Below are 21,551 nucleotides of genomic sequence, written 5' to 3'. Positions count from 1 at the left end.
CGAGCTGGAGTGTGATCAATGGCCAGTATTGCAAAGCCCCACACACCACTGACACAAAGAGTTAAGAGGGCCCCCTCCCTCTGGCAACAACACTCCAGACCAGTCCCAAAGAAAGGGTCATCACCTCCTAATCTGGTGATTCTGCTCCACAAAGTGTTTGCTTCTGGCCCCATGGATAGCCCATGTTTCTATTGGAGCCTTAATAGGATGACCTCGCAACTGTGTTTGGTGAGTCTGGATGTATTTGCCGCCTGATATTCCACCTTTGTCCATATGCCTGAAGGCTTCAGTAGTAGGAGGTATTTACAAATCTAATAAATAATTATATGCAATATTTACTGAGGCCCATTCCTAGTACGTCAGTTCTCATTAAAATCTAGAGGGAAAAAGTGCTGATTCTTTTCCCGGAGCACTACATCACATGCTGTAAAGTATTTCCTTATTAGGCAAAACAGACAAATGGATTTCGGCTTTTTAAAGACCCTTTCCCCTGACTCAAAGCTCCTGATATAGAAACTCTTTGAAGGTTTCTTTACCACTTGTTGGTTATGAGTGCCTCTCCTGTTGTAGATTTGAGCCAAGGCTAATAAGGCTGAAATACCAAAGGAAAACCCTTTTTAGTGGAGTACATCATCTTTCCAATTACAATTGGGAAACTCACATTTGAACATTTGCTTTTGAGACTTTTCTGCCTGATTTCACAAGGTGAAGGTCCATGTTTGCCCCTAGATTGGCTTTTGTTTCCAAAGTGACTTTTATTCCATTCAAAATATACCTGCTGTGCCCCTCCTTTTGTCTGTTTTCATAATGAGAAGTTGCTTAAGAAAATGTGAAAACAAATTATAGTCTAATAATATCTTGTACTGTGCTTTCTGAAGTTTACAGAGCATTTTCACAAACTTTACCTTATTTAATTTTTGTATTATGCTTGCAAAAACTCAGTGAGGTAAATAACATTATAATGATTTTCCAGATAAGAAAACTGAGGCTCAAATAATTCTAATTTTGTGCCCAAGATCACACAACACTGTCAAGAGTCAAATCTAGTTTTTGATAGAAACTGCCAATTGTCCCCTCATATGTCCTCTCCCTTTCTTCTTTTAATAACAGATTGCTCAACTTTTAGCTGGTCATATGACCACCCAGTAGAAAAGACTACATTTCCCAGCCCTTATTAGGGTAGGTATGACTATATCATTGAGTTTTATCCAATAACATTCTAAAGAAAGAAGCATATGCAGCCTCCAGGAAAGGTCTTTGGGAGGTACCATGCCCTTCTTTACCCCTTTCTTCTTACGACTAGCTAGAATGTGGACATGATGGCAGGAGCAGGAGCAACCATCTTGGACTACAAGGTACCCATGGAGGTCCTGCACAGCAGAGCAACAAGGTAGAAGGAACTTGGGATCTGCAACGACATAAAATAACCAAACCACCTGGACTGTCTACATGGTGACATTAAAGTGAGAAAGAAATACAAGAAAAAAATTAAAGAGAAAATACCTACCTTGTTTAAGCTATAATTATTTTAATTTTACTAATGTCAACAATTGAACCTGACTTTAACTGATAGTAAGACTCAACTGATAAATAATTTCAATCCTTCTCTACAAGATGATGGAGATAAATGACTGAAGAGAGAAATGATCTGACTAGACTATATGGTTTTTTTGCAAATGACTTAGAACACCAGCTGCTATGGGAAAACCAGGTGACTTCTGAGGGGTTTGACACAATCACTTGACCAATTAATATATGGAAACTCATTTTTCTATATTTGTCTTCTTGGATAGAAGAGCAACGATATTAACATCCAACCTCTTAAATGTCAACCTTCACCAACTAGCAATCCCAGTGTAAAGAAATCATGGAGGTGGTCAGGCACCATGGTTCACACCTGTAAGCCCAGCACTTTGGGGGTTCAAAGCAACAGGGTTATTTGAGCCCGGGAGTTGGAGACCAGCCTGGGCAACATGGTGAGACCTCATTTCTGTAAAAAATTTAAAAAATAAAAAAAAGAAAACATGGAGGTGAGAGTTTCATCTCTGATGTGATGCCTTGGAGAATGTGCTGTCTTCCAAACACCAAAAGACTAGTTCTGATACTAAATCACACATGAAAGACCACATCTGAAACCCAAGACGTGGATAGGGTGGTCCTGCCATGCATCGGTGCAGCCCAGTGAGGGGCTTCCATTGCCTTCTGTCCCTAGTCTGGGCTGGGGGTCGGCCTGCCAAATCCCAGCAGGCACTGATGGAGACCAGGAAAACAAGACCACCTCAACAGGCCTGAACTAGAGAACATGCCCCTAAAAAGCCAAATTCCAAGGCACAGCCTGCTCTGAGATGAGGCCTCTGTGCCAAAGAGCTGGAGGAAATTTGGCAAAGAACTGAGAACTCCAGATGGGAAGCATGAGAGGGGAGCAGACACTTCTCCACACTTGTCAAAACCCTCTAAATCACAGGCCATAGCAGCGTGCATATACACCTACCCACAAAGCTGAAGCACGCTTCTGAAGGTGGGTGCTTAGACAGGGCTATAAGCCCTGATCATGACCCAGCTACCCGAAGCCCTTCTTTGCTCAGGTGGGAGCCAAGGGATTAGAGAGGGTGAAGGACTTGCCTACAGTCATGCAGATTGTTAAAGGAAGTGCTAAGACTACCAGGGCTCAGCCCTATGTCCACTCCACCCCTCCACTACCTAGCCCTCCATCTCACACTCCACTCCTCAGCCTCAGAGTGGTAAAGCTTTTGAAGCAATTGCCTAAACTCACTCCTGCATCACTTCATCCAATACAATTCAAATGAAAAAAAGGTACATGCACACATATGTTCATTGCAGCTCTATTCACAATAGCAAAGACATGGAATCAACCCAAATGGCTATCAATGATAGACTAGATAAAGAAATTGTGGTACATATACTGTGCAGCCATAAGAAGGAATGAGATCATGTCTTTTGCAGGGGCATGGATAGAGCTGGAAGTCATTATCCTCGGCAAATTAACACAGGAACAGAAAACCAAATACCACATGTTCTCACTTAGAAATGGGAGCTGAACAATGAGAACACTTGGACACAGGGAAGGGAACATCACACACTGGGGCCTTTTGCGGGGTGGGGGGAGGGAGAACATCAGAATAAACAGTTAATGCATGTAAGGCTTAATACCTAGGTGATGGGTTGACAGGTGCAGCAAACCACCATGGCACACGTTTACCTATGTAACAAACCTGCACGGCCTGCGCATGTATCCCTGAACTTAAAATTAAATTAAATTTTATAAAAAAGAAAAAAGGTGAGTGAGGCTCACATTGCTTTACCTGGAGTGCTCTTCCCTGTGCCTAGCACTCCTCTCTCCATGCAGCCCCCACTGTCTGGGAGTTTAGTCATGTTCTCTCCCCGGAAGCCATTCTGATTTCTCAGAGTGTGCTAAATGCATCTTCTCTGGGCTCCCACAGATGTTGTGCCTGTCGCAATCTCAAATTTGATCCTGTTATATTAAGATGATCTGTTTGCTTAAGTATCTTCCCCATCAAGATTTAAACTCACTGGGTGCAGCGGCTCACACCTGTAATCCCAGCACTTTGGCAGGCAAGGCAAGTGGAACACCTAAGGTCAGGAGTTCGAGACCAACCCAACCAACATGGTAAAACCCTGTCTCTATTAAAAATACTAAATTAGCCAGGAGTGATGGCGCATGCCTGCAATCCAAGCTACTTGGGAGGCTGAGGCATGAGAATCACTTGAATCCGGGAGGTGGAGGTTGTGATGAGCCGAGATAGCGCCATCAAAGTCTAGCCTGGGCAACAAGAACAAAACTCCATCTCAAAAAAAAAAAAAAAAGGTTTAAACTCTATGAGGGCGAAAACTCTTAGTTATTCATCTCTAACTCCAACAATCTGTTCTATCCACGTCTTTCACTCATATCATCTAATTCAATTCTCACAACACCCTTATTGTCCCAATTCCACAAATGAGAAGACTGAGGCACAAAGAGGCTCCGGACCTTGCCTAAATTACACAACTAAGCTATCCAAGCAGCAGAGATGGGATTTAAATCCAAGCAGTGGAACTCCTGAGAGCTTCTAATCACTTTGCTGTACTGTTTCTTCTCTGTCAGATTGTTTCATGCTCATATTTCGTTAAAAACCCGTGGAGACTTTGTGGAGGGACTTCATAAACGGAAGAAAAGAGTTGCTTTGTCATAGCATTTCCAGACCTAAAATGCAAGGCTGCTGTAATGGATGTTGTCCATGTCCTGCCCACAACCCTGGGATCATTCACTGTGCTCAAGTGACTCCCTGGTGCTATATCTATATTTCCTGCTCCAGGAGTTTATTTTTTCTAGGAGCCTGCTCTACCCCTGTGCAGCAGGCCAAAGTATCAGGGAGTTAGCACCTTTTGGGAGCAGCCCTCAACCAATGGCTCTAGGGCATTGGTGTGTAGATGTCCTGGCTCCCTTGCCCTTCGGCTGGGATCATCCTGAGGTGGGGGTTTGCACTGTTCCCCACAGTCACCCCAGGATGAGCTCCAGTTTCCCACTGTGGTAGCTGGTTTGGTAGCACACCTACCTTAGCTCCCTTTCCTCCCTGCATCGTTCTCTACATCCCTGGTGGTGTTTCCATATTTCCCAAACTAGCTGGGGTTTTTTGTTTCTTGTTTTTGGTGATCAATTACCATTTGCTGAGTGTATATGGGTGATATGATGTAAACTGAGAAATGTGAGTTATCAGAAACTAAAGAGCTAAAACTGACAGCTTCAACACCCACTTTACAGGTGTTTATGAGGACTAACAAATGAAAATATAGCCTGGCTACACAGCCGTCATGGGGAGTTTGAAGCATGGTTTGGGTCATCTGAACTGTCAATTTCAGCCCTTCAGTGTCAGATAACTCACATTTCTCGGTTTACATCACGTCGCCTATATACATTCAGCAGATCGTGATTGATCACTGTTCTCACACTGCTAATAAGGACATACCCAAGACTGGGTGATTAATAAAGAAAAGAGGTTTAATTGACTCACAGTTCCACATAGCTGGGGAGGCCTCACAATCATGGCAGAAGGTGAATAAGGAATGAGGAGCAAAGTCAAGTCTTACACGGAGGCAGGCAAGGGAGTGTGTGCAGGGGAACTCCCCTTTATAAAACCATCAGATCTTGTGAGATTTATTCACTATCAGGAAAATAGCATGGGAAAGACCTGCCCGCCCCCATGATTCAGTTACCTCCCACCAGGTCCCTCCCATGACATGTGGGAATTATGGAAGTTATAATTCAAGATGAGATTTGGGTGGGGACACAGCCAAACCATATTAATTACCAAGATGTACGGGCTGGGATAGCACAGCACACGGAGGCATTAGGCAGTCTTATAGTTGCACAGGTACACGAGTCTTTTTAGATATCTGCAGGTAAAGGGCTAACCATTTTTATTTCTACTTGAGAATTTCAGTTAACTTTCTCCCTCTGTCCCCTAACTAACCTTATAAAAATGATGTCAACTCTGTCGTCTGGCACATTACTCATGATGACAATGACTCTTTATTGGTAACTTGCATCTGGACTGGGCAGAACTATAAATGAACCATAAACACTGGATGGGAGTTGTTATAAGAGGTACTGGCTGTTGTGGGGCATGAGTCTTCTAAATCAGGGCCACAGAGAATGACTTCTGAACAATTGTGAGGATGGTGGTAAAGACTGCTGCAAGGACTCCCACAGCAGAGGAGCACCTGACACTGTGCCCTGACATTATGTAGTTCTTGTCCTATAGCATTTCAAGCAGACTGGGGCCAAGGGGGCCTGTGGTCATGATGTGAGTCTAAATATTTCACTGAACCTAAGAAGAAGGTGCCCTAGCAGGCACCACAGTATCCATGCACAAACTCTTCATCTAACTCACAAAATACTATATCTTATAAAGGCTATATGTGTGTTTCCAACATTTGGGAAAGATAATTAAATAACCATATACTTTCTCCTGTGCTTATCCCTTCACCACAACACCTACACTTAAAAAAAAAAAAAAAAAAAAAGAGTCATTATTAATGACGAATCATTTTTACTTTACACAAAGGCCTTTCCTGTCTGTGCAGTCTACCCTCCATCAGCATCTGCTACCTACTAGATATCATCAGTCACACTGCTTTTCACATCACTTGCCCCTCTGGTCCACTTTAAATTCAAATAAAGTTGGCTTTCTTTCTAGCCAGTTACTATGATCATTTCTCACACCTTATTTCTAACTCCTCCTTTGTTCTCTCACCAAAATCTATACTCTTTATGACCATGTTCTTAACTATTTGGTTCTCTTCCTACTCATTTTCTTTTTTGGGGAGAAAAAAATTCAAAATTTATTTACCAAAAGACAGCATCAGCAGGTACAACTACAGGGGTTTCTCCACAGATTATACATTCACAAGACATTAGCTCAACATTAAGAAAGCCACTGGTGTGTTTTCTGTAACAATATCCACTTCACAGTGTGAACAGGTACTATTACTGTATTCACTTACAATTCTAGAAGGAAAGGCACAACTTGCCAAAAAAAAGTGAGTGGAGGGAATCCTAAAGTCAGGTGCAACAATGAAAAGATGATACTTTGGCCAATAGTCTTGGATCCACATTTCATCCAGGGCCTTCCAGATAGAGGGAAAGACTTTTCTCCCAGAAGTTAGAGTCTTTCTTTCTCCTTTCTTGTTAAACCAAGAGCAATGTTTCATTTGCTCAATATTACATGTACAAAAGGAAATTGCAGGGGGAAAAAAGGCATCACAAAAACATCTTGAACGTTCAGCTCTTCCCACCAATACATCAACTCTTGGTTTTACACAGGGCCTGGGAATATTTTAGTGTAAAATAGGAAAACAGACCCTATGTCTACAAAAAATAAAAAATAAATGAGGTAGATCAGTTAAAGATTTCACACCCAGGACTTGCCTGTTCCAACTTCATAGCCTTCATGAAATATTCAGCAAGAAAACCAAAAAATCTTCACAATTACTTGGCATAAGTTGTAGATGGAAATTCAACAACAACAAAAAAAATTGGCATGTGAACCTGTGATAGGAAACATGGCTTTCCATGAGTTTCTTCTGAAGAATGAAAACCCAGTTCTTCAATAAAGTAGGTACTGGCAAACTAAATTAAGTCACCTGAGATTCCCCGCTCAGGTGCCCACCTCTTCTGGAGTTCAGGAAGAGGAAGGCATCTAAGAAGTGTGAGGAAGACATTGACACTCTCGGGGCTCCAACTGAACTGTATTTAAATAAGGAGCAACACACGTATTCACTCCCCAAGGACTAGCATAAGTCCATTTGAAGGCATCCTACTTAAAGTTCTAAAGTTGAAGCAATTTTACAACCTTAGTTTTTTGGGTTTTTTTTATTATTATTACATTCAAAAAAACAAACAATAAAATGAGGACAGAGTTGGGGCATATAAAACAGGTCCCTAAATAGATGGCAGACCTGCATACAGTTACCATAGAAGTATACCCCTCTCCTCTCAATTAGGCTATGCAGTTGTCTTTTCCACTGTTGTTCAGTAAGTTCCAATGGCTCTACCTTGAAATAGGTAACAGTCTTTGGAAAAAGTCATTCTAGGTTGTACAAAGGTTCTGTGTATACAGTTTGTCACAAGTAACAAAGTTTCTTTCCAAAATTAAAAAAATTAAAAAGTCTGTATTTGTTTTGATTTTTTTTTATTTTTCAATTTTTTGCAAAGCAACATAGCAACAATGGTGATTGTAAAGTTTGCCTGATGTGATCACAACCGTCGTAAACATCATTTGCATATCAGTAAGAAAAACAAAACAGGAGATGAATTCTTACAAAAAAAGCAGATTCTAGAGATTTCACTCTGTCTGCATTTCTCCTTCCACGCAAGTTCTCCTTTAGCTTAGCTGACTGCAATCTTGTTTTCTTCCAAGAAGTGAAGAAACTGGTTTTGGGAACGCTGTCAGTAGCACCTGGTTTTTCTACATCTGCACTGATACCTGATTGGGAGCCATCCATCTTAGAGTAGGCAAATCTGGCACTGCAGCATCACGGCGTTGGCAAACTTGTTCTGGCAGATGGGACAAGAATGCTGTGTCTTAATGGACGTGTTAGTTCAGTGAACCCCGAGGTGTGTCTTCAGGTTACCTTTGGGTGTGGCCACAGATCTTACACTGGATTAATCTCTCCCCACTGTGGGTGCAGTCATGCATCTTGAGGGAGCTCTGGCAGCTTAAGAATCGGTGGCAAATGAGACATTTGTTGGGGTCGATGGTCCTATTCCCTTGGAAGCCACCAGTCCTTGGGGAATTACTGTTTGATCCCACCCCAGGATGTGTGGGTCCACCCTCACTTTCTGGAGAAGGCCCAGGCTGCAAGTTGGTTGGCAGGGGGCCACCCTTGAGGTCCTTGGGGTTAGTCACCAAAGAGGGATTCTCAGGTAGCCCTACCAAGGGGGTTACAAGGACAGGTATGCTGTTTAGAAAGAGACTTGATTCATCTACAGGGAGGGGTACAGAGAGTACATAGGGGATGCCATTGCCTGTTGCCAGTTTGTCCTAGAGCTCAGCCAACAGCTGGGGGTTTGCCTTCACCTAGGGATGTCATCGAAAGTGCACCTCGAGTCGTTCTTGGTGGCGAAAAGATGACCACAGACAGAGGACACGAAGGGTCTCTCTCCAGTGTGGGAGCGGAAGCGGATCTGTAAGGAGCTATCAGTCCCGAAAACCTTGCTACAGCACTTACACCTGTGCTTGGAGAGGACCGCCTCATCTTTGGGTTTGACCTCCTCCACGGAGATGTTCGGTGGCTTCCCCTTCCCTTGGATAGGTCTGGCGCCACAGAGGAGAAAGGGCCCTGGAAGAACACTGAGCCCGGGGCCTGAGGATGTAAAGCACTGGGGAGGCGGGACACGACGTTTGGGAGCACCCAGGTCCCATCCGGCTTCCGAAAAAAGGGCGTCAGCCCTGGGGACAAGGAGCTGGCGGCAGAAGGCATGTTGGCGTGAGGTAGCTTGGCTTGTTTCAAGGTGTCCAGAGACAGACCTTGGCTTCCAGCTTTCTGGCTGAGCAAAACCACAGCTGCAGAAACCTGCTGGGACATGTGACTGCCCAAGGTCTTCAGGGTGTCGGCCCCGCCCCGCTGGAGTGCAGGCATGAGCGGCTCACGTGTTCACCGGGATGCGGATCTGCTCGGTGAGCTGGGTCTGCTGTAGCTGCCTCTGCTGCTGCAGACACAGTATCCGCTCGAGGATGCTGTTGGCGCCAGGCACAGGGGCAGGCAGGGCATCTGCGCTCCTCTGATTCACCGCCACCTTGGTGTCCCGTAGCGCCTGCAAGGACACGTCAGTGTTGGCCACTTTGCCTTTGGGTAAATATCTTATGTACTGGGGGGTGGGTGGCAGGCCCGTCTTTGTCTTTAGATACATCACAGATTCCGCACCAGCTTCTCCTTCTTGTCCCCTGAGCTGCTCCCATTCTCCCTGTGACTTTCCTCACTGCTTGGACTGGGTGGCTGGTGGCTCAGTACAGCTCCAGAGATGTCTTCTGAAGGCACTGGACCCTCGCCATCATTCATGATGAAGACAGGTGGATTTTAGTGTAATTTTTCTTATGTTCCAACAACTCAGAGACGCTAAAGAACTTCGCACAGCATTTCTCACAGACTTGCGTCTTCTCCCACCGAGCACCAAGCTCCCCCGTCGCCGACGCCGTGGGGGCCACATCTACAAACTCCGTGGTTGGCTGCTGCTTGCCCAGGTCCTCCTCCGCGGTGATCCGCTGGGGTTTCGCCTGCTTGGGTCTCGACGTGGTGCGAGCAACCAGGTGCCAGGAGAGCCGCAGTTATTTGCTCTCTCTGCCACAAATTCCACAGTTGGGAAATTTACCCATCTTCTCCGCTCATTTTCATTCTGACTTATCTGGACACTCCCTCTATCCCCAGGAGAATACTCTTCTGCACTGCCAAGAATATATTGTGATCTGAGAATCTTTCTTTAACAAAATTCACATCTTTATTAGTTTTCCGTCATTGTACAAATCTTCCTGGCTATGGCTACCTTACCGCCCCTCCAGCCCCGCAAATCCAAAGTATAAATATTAGAAAAGTAAACCTGTAAATATGATAAAGATGCAAAATGGCCAGTTTTGTCATAGGTCAGTTCTTAACATTGAAAATCCTTCTGCCAGTGTCTTTTATTTTCTGCTATTATCTCAAATTAGTTTTTCACGAGAACCCAGCAGAATACAGAAGAAGAAAACTTAGATCCAAAGGACTCTCAACCAACAGTGGTGTTGGACACTATTTAGTTTTTTCTTCGGCTGGAAAAGGAGAGCTCATGTGGGTTTTCACAGCTTCCTTAAAAATGCAGGACTATGACTCCAAGCTCTCAAAATATCTGGAGGGAGAGCTGTGAGCATACTGGAGAATTCACTGAGAAATCTGGGCTCGAAGGAGAACAAATTATGATTCCTTAAAAAGAATAGGAGTGGGCATCTGGGAACTGGTAGCTTTCTTTCTAAGAAAGAAATCGTTCTGCTTTTCGAGTAAGACAAGACAGAGCCATAGGTAAAATTCGATACATACTACTAAGAATGAATTAAACATTTATATCAGATAATCTATATAGTATTATATCTCTATAAGTATATTTATTGATTATCCTAAATCATATTATTCTAAACAGTCAGGGGTTTTAGCTAAAAAATAAGTCTTTTTAATTCTACATAGAATGAAAGACTAGAATTCCCTCTTAGGTAGTATCCCATTCCCACATGCCTTACAAGTTGGATCTCGGAAACATGATGCTCCTACCACCTCTTTGCTGATGCTAGAGACGATTGCAACTGCAGCTACTGAAAGGAAAATTTTAACTGTGAAGCATCGAAGTTGCCTGGAGCTTTGCAGCTCTGAAGCAGAATCTATTGTTGTTTTGTTTTTGCTTTGTCCATTCCGTTTGACTACATGTAGACAAAGTTTAAGAAGACAAAAAGTAGACAAAAGACAAAGACTAACAAAGGAAAGTCCAGAAAGACCGTTCAAAACAAAGACTCTCTAGTTCCAAGTCCTTTCTATTTCTATATAAACTTGAGGCAATCACTCACTAGTCTTTTATATTTCTGTCTTCTTGACTTGAATTAAAATGTGTCATGCTAAGAATCCAATTACTTCACCAGAGACAAAATTTCATTAGTCACCAAAGAGCAATAAAATGCTGCTGTGTTCAAGGAGGTTCAATGTTGTCATCATTGCGAATTCAGCAACAGTCTAGACTATGTAACCACTTGTTATCAGAAACCGGTCAGAGAAACTCCTGGAAGGCATAAATCCCTCATATGGCTTCAGTCCCACCTCAGCTCTCAACACCCTCACTCTCTCCACTCCAATCATTACTTTTATTTCAGTTCTTCAAATACTGCAAGACTTCTCTTATGTCTGGGTCTTTGAATATGCAGTTGCTTTTGTATAGAATATTCTTCTACTTCTCACTTTATTCATTCCTCTTTCAGATCTCATATCAGTATCACTTCCCTCAGGGAGCCCTGCCTGGGTCCCTGTCACAGCATATCACCCAGCAGAGCACTACTGTATTAGTAATTCATGACTTAATGTGTATGGGCCTTGCCGGACTCTGCATTTCATGAAAGAAGAGGCTGTCTCTATTACCACCCTATCCCTGAAACATAGTAAAATTCCTAACACTCAGGGACACTCATAAAGATTTATTAAATAAATAGATAAATTGACAGAACACTTAGATATGCAACTAAGACTTAATCTAACATCAGATTAATTTATGACTATTCTATATGGACTGATAGAGTCAAGAGTCAGCTAGTGACAAGAAGCACGAAAACAGCTAAATTTCTACAAGGCCAAAAGCAAGGAGACTCTTCAGCCCTTGAGGTCAAAAACCAAATATGAATTTGGAAAATTGTGCCACTAAATCAACCAAGAAATAAAGTTGTTTAAAATGCAAGAAATGATCAACTATAACTCAATTTAAGGTAAGTCCAAGAAGTTGTGTGTGAAGCACTTTTGGTTTGTTCTTGGTTCATTTTCTTTTTTGAAACTGAGTCTCACTCTGTCACCCAGGCTGGCTGGAGTGCAGTGGAGCAATCTTGGCTCACTGCAACCTCCACATCCTGGGTCCAAGCGATTCTCCTGCCTCAGCCTCCCGAGTAGCTGGGATTACAGGCACATGCCACCATGTCCAGTTAATTGTTTGGTATTTTTAGTAGAGACGGAGTTTCACCATGTTGGCCATATGGTCTCCATCTCTTGACCTCGTGATCCACCCACCTCGGCCTCCTGAAGTGCTGGTATTACAGGCGTGAGCCACCACGCCCAACCTCTGGGTTCATTTTCAAAACACCATGTGGGAGTCTTGGCATATTGAAGCAAACATGATAGATTCAAAGTAGAAAATGTGCATAAATATTAGATCAGAAAACAAAGGCAAGCAAGTCAAGCCTTTGGAAAAGCAGTTTTTTTTTTTTTTTTTTTCTATTTTGAATCTATTTTTTTTGAGACGGAGTCTCGCTCTGTCACCCAGGCTGGAGTGCAGTGGCCGGATCTCAGCTCACTGCAAGCTCCGCCTCCCGGGTTTACGCCATTCTCCTGCCTCAGCCTCCCGAGTAGCTGGGACTACAGGCGCCCGCCACCTCGCCCGGCTAGGTTTTTGTATTTTTTTTTAGTAGAGACGGGGTTTCACTGTGTTAGCCAGGATGGTCTCGATCTCCTGACCTCGTGATCCGCCCGTCTCGGCCTCCCAAAGTGCTGGGATTACAGGCTTGAGCCACCGCGCCCGGCCGGAAAAGCAGTTTTTAGAAGGACTAGAAGAGGACTCTAAGTGTTCAAAAGTGATCTAAAAGTGATCTGGAACAGGAATAAAATAAAATAAATGCAGCCTACTTTATTGATTATTCAGTACATGCTTTGCAAGGTGATAAACATTTTGTAGGCATTGCCTCTTTAGTCCTCAGAACCCCCTTGCAATAAGATAGGCACCATTGTACTCTCACTTTATAAGCGAGGTAACAGGTTCTAAACGGTTAAGTAATTTTCCTAAGCTTATAGAGATAGTGCAAAAACCCGTGTTCAAATCTGCATTTCTGGAGCTAAAATTCTTAAACTCACTGCACTACAAATCACCCAAATCTAAGACTCCTGCATCCCATTTCTTCTAAATCCAAATCAACATCTGCCCCCTCAGTGACACTTACAACCACCCTGCATTGCTTTCCCAAGTGTTCTGGTGAAAGCACTCGGGAGGAGCTATTCTCTCCAGAGCCGCCGCAGAGCATTCCACAAAGAAACGCAAAGAAGAACTCCAAAATTTGGTGAGCCAGTTCTGTGGGCACAGCCTCCTGTTGAGGCTCAGAATGAGACTACGTCAGGAAAATATTTAGGTATTTTTTTTTAACTTTGCACACGTGTAATTGTGTGTGAGTGTGCTTCTATGTGTGTTTGTGCACATATGTATAAGCCTAAATGCTCTGGAAGAATTCACACCAAACTCTAACAGTGGTGATTAATGGGAACAGGTATAGAATTAGAAACAGGAATGAAGAAGAAATGTTTCTTTTTAGGCTTCATACTTCTATCATATTCATAATTTTTACTAGGTAATTAAGTCATATTTTAATTTTCTTAAAAGGCATCTAACTCATGTTTCTACTGGATAAGAGAATGCTCTTATATTAATTGCAGCTATGACAGGTAGCTCTCTCCTCTTCCCCACCTGCAGTGCTGCACAGCTTCCTGATACTTTTCCAGGGGATACTCCCTTCCTTGCTTCTGCTGGAGCAGTTTCAGCCTATTGCTTTTTTTCCTTTCTTCATGTACTAACTTCTACGATCAAAGCCACTAAGACCCCATTTAATTTGGCTGCAATAAACCTATTCTTAAGCGCTCCCAGAATACTTCAGGGCACTATGATCTCTTTGGCCACAAAAAATTTGGCTGTAACTAGGGCTCAAAGATATTCTGCCTTCAAATAAGCAGCCCATACCAGTGATAGCAGTGGGTTCTATCTAGCCCATTAAATTTCATGTCAACTCACCTGAAATTAAACCTGAAATTAAACCTGAAACATGTCAATTAAACCTGAAATTATCTTTAATTTGTCTTGTGTTTCTCATTTCCCAAATATCCAGGTTCCGTTTCCCCACATTATCATTTTATTAAATACACAATTAACACATGAATATGCTCTTTATAAAAGAGGAAAACCACACAGAAGTATATCAAAAAAGTGAGACCATCCCTTGACTTTTTCTCTAATTGCGAAGTTTGTCACTAAAAATTGTTTGTGTGCATCCTTCCAAATACATTCCAATGTGTTTGTAACATAATTACATAATATTGTTTTGTGACTTGCTTTTTTCATTCCTTCACTCCCAATATATTTCAGGTCCTTTCAAGTCAGCATATTTGACTCCGCTTAATTTCTTTTAATGGTTCCATGGTATTTATGGTGTGATCATATCCTAATTAATTTAAGCTCTACTGTATTGATATAAATCTGGAACATTTCCACATTTAAACTCTTACAAACAAGGCTGCAATGAACACCCTAATACATAGATCTATATATGAATTTTTAGTTTTTCTCAAGAATAGTTCTTAAAAATAAAATTCTTATTTATTGTCAGTTTTGATAAATATACCGAACTGCCACCTAAAAATGTGCCACTATTGTTTCATTCTCTAGCTTTATGGATTTTTTATATCTGAAGTAAGGAGATAAGCCAAAAGAGTTCCCGCACTCCTTGTGGAGTATTCTTCCTTTTCAAAATTACCTTAGCACAATTCTCATTTAGTCAACTTCACGATCAGGCTTTCAAGTTCCACTAAATTTTTTTGTAAAGCAAGAAAAGAATGAAGAACTGAAGTTCTTGGTTCCTTGGGCTTGCACTCACTCTGTGTTCCACCCTGTAAGAGAAGCAGCCAGCACCCTGGAACGGCAGACCTCTGACCTGGTGGGCACCAAGGTCGGGAAAGCCAGCCTCATCCTCTTTAGCTAATGTCATGCTCAGGGCAGCCTGGCCAAAGGGCTCTCTGGATCCCACCTTGCCTGTGGACTTCAGGTAAGAGTGGCATCAAGGGTCTCAAAGAGCGAGACAGAATGGGCTATGACATCAGCCTGTCCCTGTCATCTATGCGAGCCTAGGGAAGTCACAGCTCCCTCCCTCATTGGTTGGTAATACGGGTTTCGCTACTGTAACTGCAGAGGCTTGCTACAAGGACTAGAGAGTGTCAGAAGGGTCTAGCAGAGTACCTGCAGCAAGTTAAGTGTACAGTGGTTTAAAAAAGACAGGGGGACTTGTTTTCACTCATTTTCCATCGACTCCTTCAGGAACCTAGAGTCCGGTGATTTCTCCTCTCCACTCCTCACCCCTCCCTACAAGTCCTCTGTGAGAGCAAAGTTCACCCCGACAGCAGTTACCACTTGGTGTGAATGTATTAGGGGCAAGGGACTGTAAAGTCTGTGTCTCAGAAATGACCCAGGCCAGGGAACCTAAGCTCTCATCATCTTCTCCCAGCCACAGCCTCAGGCCTTGAACCCTCTACAGTCTTAAATTGTTCTCCTGTTGGACTGTTTTCCCCATCTTCCTATCATTCATTCATTCATTCAACAAATACTTAGAGAGCATTTGCCCTGTGCCAGGTACCATGCAAAGCTTGGGGGATGCAGTGGAGACCCAATGTCCGCCCTGCCTTCAGGCAAGGGCAAGCATTCCCCTCTCCATTCTTTTGCACAAGCACATTTATGTGGCTGTGGTCCAGGATCTCTTTACAACATGTTTTTCTCTGCTGCCTGCCACCATCTCTAGCCAGGCTTCCCCCACCTCCCCTGCATGTCCTGCCTCTTTCACATACAGTTGTCATGCTGTGAAACTGTTAAAGGGCTTCTGCTAGCAAGCATCAAGGACGCAGCCTTAACCTATCATGTTCTCTAAATCAAATCAACATCAAGGACATCGTACTGAAGAGCCTTATGCCTTAGAATCATCCCCCTCGAGAAACTTTGCTGTTTGAAATCCTATCAGGACCTGCAAAGCCAAAATAAACCAGCTTTAACCTAAGACAGATGGAATGCTGAGTGTGTTAAAGCAGCTCTGTCTTGGTCTAGGAGTCCATCAGTTTCCTTGTCACCACTTCTGTTAATCAGAACCATCTGTGCGTTCCCAGTAACAGATATTAGCTCTGCTCAAGCATATCTGGGGGGAACCGTTCCCAAATGCAGGGCTCACTTGACTGGCAAGTTTAATAAATTGATGTTTGTTTTTCAGAACTCGGATCTGTTATCTCATCAACAGTGCTTAATCTCAGTGTTTCCATGGACTGGAGTCCCTCAAGTCCTTCATGGTTGAATGACCAAGATGAAATAACTAGACGTGCTACTAAGAGATTTTTCGGGTGAGAGAAGGCGGACCCAGACAAAGAGATGAAAAGAGGTTAGTGCAGAGTCTCCACGCTAGACTTGAACATGATACAAGTCTATTTCCAGTAAATTTGACCAACAATGCTCTCAAGCTCCCATCTCCTGTGGGATGAGAAGCTCCTGAAATCATATCTTAGACTACCTCATAACTTTTCAGTCACATACTGTCATGAAGATAGATTTCTTTCATTATTTAAGACTCAACCCAGTTCTGTTTAAAACTTCAGCCTTGGCTAGAGATAGTGTCTGCAGTGGTTCACACCTGCGATACCAGTACTTTGGGAGGCCAAAGCAGGCGAATCACTTGAGGTCAGAAGTTCAAGACCAGCCTGGCCGATATGGTGAAACCCCGTCTCTACTAAAAATACAAAAATTAGCTGGGCACGGTGGTGGGCACCTGTAATCCCAGCTACTCAGGAGACTGAGGCAGGAGAATCACTTAAACCCAGGAGGTGGAGGCTGCAGTGAGCTGAGATGGCATCATTGCACTCCAGCCTGGGTGACAAAGTGAGACTCCATTTCAAAAAAAAAAAAAAAAAAAAATCAGCCTTGTCTTTGAGTAACTGCTCTGAGGGTGTATAGTGGAGGAAGTGTATCGTGGAGAGTGTATGGTAGAGGAAGTATCTCTCATGAAGGGAGACACGGCATGTCCTTATCCCTCAGCTGACTCAAGATCATGGCTTCACGCTCTCCCTCCTACTTCTATGGTCAAGAATAAACTAAGGCCTGAATAGTCAAATTCAAGATCCTTGTTCTTTACCTGGCCTAAGTGCTTCTGGACTACATGCATTCTGTGAGAGGACGGGGAAAAGGAGAGATTTCATGCACATTTCATTTGTACATGTCTACTTTAAAGTGAACACAGTTTCAAGAAAAACTTATGATTCACTGTTTGTAGATGTCGAAGAATTAACATTTTCTAGGTAAAAGTAATGCCACAAGCAATCATTTATGGGTATTTACCAATGTCTGTTAGGCAAACCTGTAACACATCAGATCCATTCTATTAGTAAATCTATTTGATTCAACAAGGAAACTGTGTCCACGTATGCTGAGTGTGCAACTGTTCATATCATTGTCTGCTTGTGACATTAAAAGCATAAAGCAAACCATGAGTTCAGCCTTACATATTATGTAAATAAGATTGGATTTATTCAGTGTGACTGAGGGTACTAAAAATAACATGGCATTTGTCACTGGAATCTGCAGGCAGGCAGCTCAGAATGTTCACTCACAAGTAAAGACACAACAATGAGACATGCACTAGTACCAATTCAAATCAGAAGTGTTCACTCATGAGAAATATTTCCATAACAAAAGAAAGAAAAGAACAGTAAGATAATTTGACTTCTGCCTAACAAGCAATCCAAAAGCCCTGCTCAAAAGATGTTTAATAGTGGAATCTTTTTTATTCTGGTGGATTATTCAATTCTGAGCTAAAAGTACACCTTGAATGATTCATTAACAGCTATGAAGGACATGAATCTAGATTGACATAGAGATGAGTAAGGCAGACAGAATACGAACAGATATAGAAACACATATGCACACACCAGGATGTTGGGAAACGGGCCTGGGAGAGGCCGGAAGACAGGGAAGATAGCACCAGACTGATTTCTTTTGAAGAATTATGGGGAAAAGGAAGCACTGTTGGAGTAAAAAGGAAAAAACCCTGCCACAGAGGCTACATTTGACTTTGGTTCTTGGTTCCCTTTACCCGCAGGTTGAATCAGTGTGGAGCTTGCTAAAAACGTCAGGCTGCTGAGTGATCTCTTTCTTTAAGGTTTCTGTTGCCATGGGAACAGTCATCCTCTATTTTCCGAAAGGTGGTTAATAACTGGATTTGAGAGTAATCACATTCTGTCCCAAACTTGAATTCAGCTCACTTCTGTCTCTGATACTGCCACTGTGGGTGTTATTACTGAAAACTCAGAATATGTTGGGAACTAATATCCAGAAAAAGACACTAGGTCTATTCCAAGAATTGATTCAGATTCATTGGTGTGGGTCTGTGAGGTATGACCACAAAATCATGATGCATGTGTTTCAGTGTGAGTGCGTGCTTCAGCAAACAAACTGAACTTGCAGAAAGAAAAGCACCCTGTGTCTTGCAAAGTAAACGAGGGGTATGTGCTTAGTCCAACACTGCTATCATAATTGGAAACTTTTCTAGAACTCTTCTTTTTGATACTATCTTCAGAGTCCCTTTAAAAGTCCCTCTGGGAAACCCATTTCCTAACTTTGTAGAAATGTTTTATGCAGTGAATATATAATTTTATGCCAGTGCCAATGGCCACTGTGATGCCAGAGCAAGAAAGAGTGAACTATTTTTATTTAAACTAGGAGCAGAAGCCACAAGCCATCCTTAAAAATTTTATATATGGCCAGGTACAGCGGCTCACGCCTGTGATCCCAGCACTTTGGGAGGCCAAGGTGGGCGGATCACAAGGTCAGGAGATCAAGACTATCCTGGCCAACACGGTGAAACCCAGTCTCTACTAAAATACAAAAAAAAAAACCCAGGTGTGGTGGTGCACACCTGTAGTCCCAGCTCCTCAGAAGGCTGAGGCAGGGGAATCGTTTGAACCTGGGTCTCCAGAAGTTGCAGTGAGCTGAGATAGCGCCACTATACTCCAGCCTGAGGACAGAGCAAGATTCCATCTCAAAAAAAAAAAAAAAAAGAAAAGAAAAGAAAAATTACATTTACACAGACCTATTCTATTGGGATAGCTATTACTCAAAAACTAGAAAACAATGAGTGCTGGGGAGGATGTGGGAAAATTGGAAAACTTGTGCATTGTTGGTGACAACCTAAATGGTGCAGCCACTGTGGAAAAAGGTGTAGAGTTTCCTAAAAAAACTAAACGTGGAATCACCATATAATCCAGCAATTCCACTTCTAGATATATATTCAACAAATTGAAAGCAGAGACTTGAGCAAATATTTGTCCATCAAAGTTTATAGCAGCATTATTCACGATAGCTAAAATGTGGAAACAACCCAAATGACCATTGACAGATGAATGGATAGACAACATGTGTTATATGTATATATTGGAATATTACTCAGCCTCAGAAAGCAATGGAATTCTAATAGGATTCTACAACATGGATAAACCTTGAAGACATTATGCTAAGCCAAACACATAAATTAAGCCCAAAACAAAAGGACAAATATTGTGATTCCACTAATATGAGGTACCTGAAATAGTCAAATAATTCATTGAGAGAGAGAAAGGAGAATGGTGATTGCCAGATACTAGGGTGAGTAGGGAATGGAAGTTATTATTTAATTGGTATAGACCTTCAGCTCTGGAAGGTGAAAAGGTTCTGGGGATGGATAGTGATGTTGGCTGCACAACAATGTTAATGTACTTAACGTCAAGGGATTGTACACTTAAAAATGGTTAAAATGGTAAACTTCATGTTATGTATATTTTACCACAATAAAAAAAATTTCTATAAAATCAAAGCCAGGAGTATCTTAGTTATCTTCAAACCCACCAATTCTCAGTCAATTTCTCACCTTCACAGCTGATATACACAGAAGTTCTCCAGGACCTACCCAAACATTTGAAAATAAGATAGTTTTCCGGCCGGGCGCGGTGGCTCAAGCCTGTAATCCCAGCACTTTGGGAGGCCGAGACGGGCGGATCACGAGGTCAGGAGATCAAGACCATGCTGGCTAACACGGTGAAACCCCGTCTCTACTAAAAAATACAAAAAATTAGCCGGGCGAGGTGGCGGGCGCCTGTGGTCCCAGCTACTCGGGAGGCTGAGGCGGGAGAATGGCGTGAACCCAGGAGGCGGAGCTTGCAGTGAGCTGAGATTGTGCCACTGCACTCCAGCCCGGGCGACAGAGCGAGACTCCATCTCAAAAAAAAAAAAAAAAAAAAGATAGTTTTCCTGGCACGCTAGGCCAGGTCCCGGTTTGCACTAATAAAAGAGAAAAGCAACCTCACACTAATGAGACTCAGTCCTACGTGACATTGCCAGATTTAGCAAATAAAAACATACAACACCCACTTACATTTGAAATTTAGATAAGCAACAAATAAATTTTTAGTATATGTATACCTAAATGTTGCATGAGACATAGTTACACTAAAAATTTTTGTTGTTCAGCTGAAATTCACATTTAAGTGAGCATATTGTATTTTATCTGACAATACTAATCCTAAATGAAATTGTTTCTGGCCAACAGCATCATCTCTTGCCTCTAAACACTGACTCAAAGTCTGCCACTGTCTGAGTCAGCTGCACTCAGGCATAAACCACACTGTTATCAGAACTTCTAGTGCAGACAGCAGAAAATAAAGCACAGATCTGGTCACAGCCATTTTCTCCCCTTCTGCAATAGTCAATGTATGTCCAAAATCTGCCACTTCAGCCCTTGTCCTCAGCCTTAGGGTTAAGTCATATTCCATCCTACCCATTAGCTCAGCTCTCCATGAGGTCTGGAGCCTAGACCAGCCTGGTGGATTGTATCAGTCTTCCCTAATTTCTCATTAGATTTAGAAATATCACATTGAAAAGCTGTTTACCATATCATTTCAAGCTCTCTTATATAAATATGTCCATGATGGTTTCCAGTGACAGGAAGGCCATTTTAAAACTATCACTGCCAAGTTTTTCTGTAAATACACCCCTGTGTTATTAAACAATTAGTGCAATTGTCAAGTAAACGTCATGAAAAGAACATTACGGTCTTCATTTTATATCTAAAGAAACAGAACAGTCACTGGCTTTCTCAGTCAATAGTTCACTCTAAATCCATCACTTACTTCTCTCCACCTGCCTTTCCCACCCCCTGGGGTGCTTTTTTTCTTAAAATCTGGTGCCATAATTGGGCAAGTGTGTGTTTCCTGCCTTGATACCACTTGTTTGTTTTCTGGGGCCTGATGATCCCTATTGTTACATCTGTAAAAAGGAAATATTCAAAAGCATACGAATGACACTAATATGGAATTGGTCGTGAGAATGGTTTGTCCTTCACTGTGTCACTCCTGGGACAGCTCAAGGGACATACACAACCCTTTCTACATAGCCTATTCCATTCTTAGTTCCTCAGAGCAGAAATATGCAACTCAATCCAACAAGT

The 21,551-nt window shown here is 42.5% G+C and overlaps 1 pseudogene; it reads right to left on the bottom strand.

Annotated features, from left to right (window-relative positions):
- Positions 1–8,023: 8,023 nt before the first annotated feature.
- LOC112627006 lies at positions 8,024–18,259 on the bottom strand (annotated as a pseudogene).
- Between the last annotated feature and the right edge of the window lie 3,292 nt (positions 18,260–21,551).

This window comes from Theropithecus gelada, chromosome 6, assembly GCF_003255815.1.
Source record: "Theropithecus gelada isolate Dixy chromosome 6, Tgel_1.0, whole genome shotgun sequence".
Taxonomy (NCBI): domain Eukaryota; kingdom Metazoa; phylum Chordata; class Mammalia; order Primates; family Cercopithecidae; genus Theropithecus; species Theropithecus gelada.
This window is presented reverse-complemented; position numbering and strand designations above follow the sequence as displayed.